Raw genomic sequence first — 5929 nt, 5'->3', positions numbered from 1 at the left:
TTTTAATTTAAAAGAAAGTCTGTTGTGTGACTGGTGTTACATAATCCTGTGTCAAATTCAGTACAATATGCCGTTAGTCTGATAGAATCCTTATGTTGAATTAGTAGAATATATGTGTTATATTTAACAGATTAATCTGTTCCAATAGCAGAATATATTCTAGCATCACTCAGACAACAGACTTTCTGTTAAAATTAAAACTTCAATTCTCTTAATGTGCCACTTGTCATTCGTTACCAAATGTAATTTTCCACAGCAATTCTCAACATTCAACTATTTCCTTTTATATCAGCTACACTCAACGACAAACAACTATGTTTTTTCGAAATCATCCATTGCATCCACAAACAATTACCTTTCCATAGGGGCTATCGCCATCCACAAGCAAATATTTTTTTCCCTTAGTAGCTATCACCATCCACAAACAACTACGTGGATATCGCCGTCCACAACGATCCCCACCCACGGCGGCTATCGTCATTCATCAACAGCTGTTGTTATCATCTAGAACTGTTTTCGTCCACAGTAAAGCTATCGTATTTTATGAACGTTTATTTGCGCCCATAGCACCGTCCTATATGAAATAACTATTTCCACCCATAGTATAGTGACCATAGAAAGTTGCGAGGAATGATCTAGGCGAATAAATTAAACTATTCAAATCTAACCCGTCTAAGTTTTATCGTCCTTAATAAACGTATGTATATAATTTTATAGAACTATACACAAGATTAGATAGCCTTCACATTTGTGGAACTATGGTGTAGCGGACTGTTGACAGGATGTTGTAGAACTTGTGCACAACAAGCTGGTTATAGCTGCTGAGGCAACTGACATGTAGGTGTTGCCAATATGACTCCCAGTTTAACCCACGTGACGTAATGTCAATGACGACATAGCAGTAACTCCATAGATAGACTGAAGTAGCGTAAAATTTTAAACTCCGGCCCAGACTTTTGAGCTTTATTTTTTGTTTTCCAAAAAGAAATATAACTGCACGTGGGAGATTTTTACAGTGTATTTATTCTAATAGGCCCTGCATTGTGACATATTGTTATAATACAACTTAGATGCTACAATTATTTATTTATTAGCTTAGTGCTTTACGCCGTACTCAAGAATATTTCACTTATACGACGGCGGTCAGCATTATGGTGGGTGGAAGCCCTACAGAGCCCGGGGGAAACCCACGACTATCTGCTGGCAGACCTTCCCACATAAGGCCGGAGAGGAAGCCAGTGTGAGCTGGACTTGAACTCAGAGCAACAGCATTGGCGAGAGACTCCTGCGCGCTAACCAACTGAGCCACGGAGGCCCCCAGATGTTACAATTACGGTACTTAACCAGTATTGTGTTTACTTTTAAGTAAATGATGTCATGTTCACCATGATACATGTCCAAACATACAAAACATCTCAATCGCATCATGTTATAACAGTATGGACGGTCTAACTGAACAGCTGTACTGATGCTATCTAAATATTTGCAGCAGAACTTGTACATGTTCTAATGTACCTGTATGGTGTGGCTGCCACTAATTTCTATTCTAAACGAATAGTTTACCTTCAGATCAGAATCAACCATACAAAGCCATTCATGGAGAAGCACAATAATGACATTTATGTGTTGAAAGCATGTTAAAATTTCATTCGTATTTGTCAGATCTTGTCTGTATTTTTTTGTCTATGCTTATCTATTTTGCTATTCTGGGCATCAAATCTTCTACCTCTATGAACAGAATTAGAATGTTAACTTTGTTAATATTTTATTTGCGGACGGTACCAAGAAGGATTTCTTCTCTCGAAATACAAATGGTCTCTGTGGTATTATGGGGCCTCCGTGGCTCAGTTGGTTAGCGCTCCAGCGCAGCTTAATGACCTGGGAGCCTCCGCGGTCGCTGGGAGTTCAAGTCCGCTCATGCTGGCTTCCTCTCCGGCCGTACGTGGGAAGGTTTCGCAGCAACCTGCGGATGGTCGGGGATTTCCCGAGGGCTCTGGCCGATTTCCTCCCACCATAATGCCGCCGTAGTATAAGTGAAAAGTTCTTGAGTACGGCATAAAACACCAACCAAACAAATAAATCTATGGTATTATATCTAGTCAACTTGGAAAACCTCAGACATGATTCTGTCTATTCCCTTAGGCTTAATCAGTAATATACGCTTTATATCTTCGTGGGGTTTCTTCTACATGTAATCGCATGGCGTGCTGTTAGTGTAAAACAATTTACTCTCCTCGTCCACTGACCAGCATGCCAATTGCTTTGATTGATTATGACGTCATTTGACGTAAACACAGTAGGAATTATGGATCATTTTACAGATAGTTGTCTCATTCTTACCAGCTTAGCCTTCAGAAATACAGATCTGTACTCGTTCATTAACTAACCTGAAACTCGATTCTTTCGCGTATGCTTTTCTCAAAATATCAAAGTTGTACGCTATAAAAACATGTTTCCTGTAATCATTCAATAATTCTTACTTTAGATCACCTAGCTTTCGTGAATAGTAAAGACGTCACAATTAACACAAATGTATCTGTTACATCGGCGGCAAGCCAAACTTCGCTAACCGCCATCTTTAATTTGAGTCGGCCGCATTTTCCGAAAAAAAAAACTCGCAGAATGATTTTACTGAAACCAATGAATTGTACACCAAAGGGAGTCTTAACTTTAATTTGTGTGTTAATAATGAACAGAAATGATCCACAATCAATTACATTGTGAAAAACAAGGCCCTCACTTTGGGAAGAACAGCCGAGCCCACCCTAGTAACCAAGTTATGTGATTTGAAAATGGCAGCTTGCGAAGTCCTGATGCTGTCAGAGTGGATTCGTCGGTTACATTTGTGTTATTTGCGATGTTATGACCTGTATTTTTATTTCAGAATTACTTTAAGGTCATGGGACATCTCTTTTTGTGGTGTATAGCGTTGGCACTTTGGCGACAGCGAAGACGACAGGGCTCAGTTCCAGTTTAGTGAATGGCATGGTTCAGAGTGGTTAATGTGGAAGGTAAGTTGGGAACATGGCCAACCGTTTTTAGAGCTAGTTGAATGTAGGAATATATAGACACAAAAAAACCAACAACATTAGACTATAACCAGTCGTATTTTCCGTTAAGAGTATTTTGTTTTCGAGAACAGAATAACCTACGTATCACTCCCCATAGTATAAATTCTACATTTCTACCCAAATCTTGTATTACATTACATCTCCTTGAATAGGTTATTCTATGGCCGCGATGTTGTTCGCTAAATAGGTTAAATTAAAAACGATAAACCAAATCTGTTTGTCTATGAAGGCTTTTTCTTTAGATCTTTTCATGATTTGTGCTACCTACGTGTAGTTTTGTCGCCATTTATGTTATGACACAATGTTATATTATCAGCAGCATGTAAACATTCCCTATATGCTGTTAGGCTACACTGTACTCACCATTGGATAGAGCAAACCGGCATCCTCAAGAATGTTACATTGGCGATCGAGGAACTAACCTAAGACACATTGCAATAAATTTCTGGTGAATAACAGCCGTTCTCACAAGCTAACTTTGTGACGTTACAATACTAACGCCCGTAATACACAAACAACATGGCTACATGAATGACTTTCCCTTTCTTTCTCAAAATTGATATGTGCTTTGAAATGAGCCAAAACGAGCTATGGAAAACCTGGAAGCTCCAACTGTTCTCATTTCAACGGAATTATCGAATAACTACTTACATCACAAGTGGACAGTCTCCTTCACATCTTAGGTTCGGCTGACACCAATCAATCCACACCAAACTACAAGACCTACCCAAACCTGCCCCGGACACTGACGTTCGTATTTAAAACAAAACCGCAAAACGCCGAATGAAAGAATCTGCTGATCAGCGTAGTTCAGCCAGATCGTCCCGCATCCAGCTTGGTGACTATGTGCTACATTAGCAAAACGAGATGAACAAGTGTATATGTCGTTTCAAAGTTACACCATTTGTTGTTAAAAAGGTCAAAGCTTCTTGATATCTGTCCGTAATAACACTCAACAGTTCTATCTTCAAGCGTGTGAGCCCCAGTACGACAGCATATTCCAGAAACGATAATGATGAGGAAGATGACGTCACGGACTTTCCGATTGATCGCAGAACTACCGAACAATCTCAAACTCGATCACGGTATCCACAAGGAGACAGAAAACTAAGCCGATTTCTCATATAAGTAATTTAAACTGTTTTGTATTTTACTGTCTTTTACTGACATATCATGTGCGTTTTCCTTATAACTTTACTATGAACTGTTGTTCTAACAGAACCAGAGTTGAACATTTGTGACTTGGTAGTATCCGACGGATACGTATGTCCGACAACATTTTTTGGTATAGAATCCCAAGCATAGTATTGTTTATGCGCACATCAGTGTTAATGTAACGCTGACATCTAAAATAAAGGGAGAGATGTAGTATCTTCGTAGTCCGTCCCGGGCCATTGTGAATCCTAGTTTTAGGAGACTATGTACGTTCAGCGAACGTCGAATACGTGCGATCTGTCTCCACGTCTTTGTCCAGTTTACACCGACACCCATTAGTGTGTTACACATAACAAAATCATGCACCAAGTAGTAATCATCTACGAATTTATAAAACCATGTAGACATTTAGATATTAATACAACAATTAGAGGCGTATTATTAATTTTATAGTTTTTTTATTCCCGGGTTATTCTAAACAAGGCGTATAATTCATTTTATTTCATTTATATTTTTTATTCCCGGGTTACACTAAAAATAGCAATTTCATGCAAAAATACAGATAATGTGTACCCCAAGCACACATTAGTTGCAACACATTTGCACAGGGACATTAATGTGTGCCTTGCATACTTCAGTTTGATACACCTATACTTTTAATGGGTACCAAATCGTATGCCAGTGATACACACTTTGTCGCGAGCCACACAAACACACTCGTCGAAACGGTACACTTTTGCTTTTTAAGAATAAGTGGCATTATGCACGATTATGACGCAGAATGACAGAGATTCTAAGCACACCACCCATATTTCCTTACAAGAGGCCTATAATCACAGCACAAACATAAAAGAGTGATTTTTGCCCTATGACCTTGTGACGCTGACTGAAATGGTCAACAACACACATAAGAAACATTGAAACCATACAGCCTGAGATATGTAAATAGAACATACAATAGAAGTCCATATGGTATATTGTTAACCTATTAAGAAAACTATCCCCTTTTGTCGTAAATTCGGCTTGGCAAGAAACATTTGTTGGCTTTATACAAAGGCAGGTTCAGGTTAGATGTACCATCTGGAGAGTCTGTTGTTTCCTATAAATTCTGCAAAGACTTATATATATATATCTTTAACAGCCTTACAAGAGTTGTTCAAAGCCAGTAGATCATCAACATGTGGCCTACTGAATGGCCTGCGCTGCCCTAGAGGTGGCGACAACATAAAAATTAAACACTGTTCAGATAAAAGAGTGAGAAAAGTTAGTGGTAAATATGTTCTTCAATATTTTTTCGACTTTTTAAACAGAAAAAGACCCTTAGAAAAAAATGTGTATGGTGGGTAATTGTGACTACCTTTTGGTACATACAATCGTTGTGTAATAATGTTATAATGAGGATGTAGCACATGTTTAATAATAATATTTGCACTAGAATTCAGTCTTTGCAACTAACAGATATATTTTTAATATATTCATAAATTTTACCAGAATTCAGGTTAAATGCATATATCTGGATGCAAACAACAAATTTACATTTAAATAAATTTATTGGACGTGTATCACATCATTTTTAGAAGACTATTATGCAACGAAGAGATATGTTTAAATGTGGTCCCAAATATCCACCATACAAATTATTTTCACATGCCATTTTCCTGAAAGAAAAATCGACAAAAATATTCAAAGGCCATATCTGTAAA

Source organism: Liolophura sinensis, unplaced genomic scaffold (genome assembly GCF_032854445.1).
Source record: "Liolophura sinensis isolate JHLJ2023 unplaced genomic scaffold, CUHK_Ljap_v2 scaffold_18, whole genome shotgun sequence".
Taxonomy (NCBI): domain Eukaryota; kingdom Metazoa; phylum Mollusca; class Polyplacophora; order Chitonida; family Chitonidae; genus Liolophura; species Liolophura sinensis.
This window is presented reverse-complemented; position numbering follows the sequence as displayed.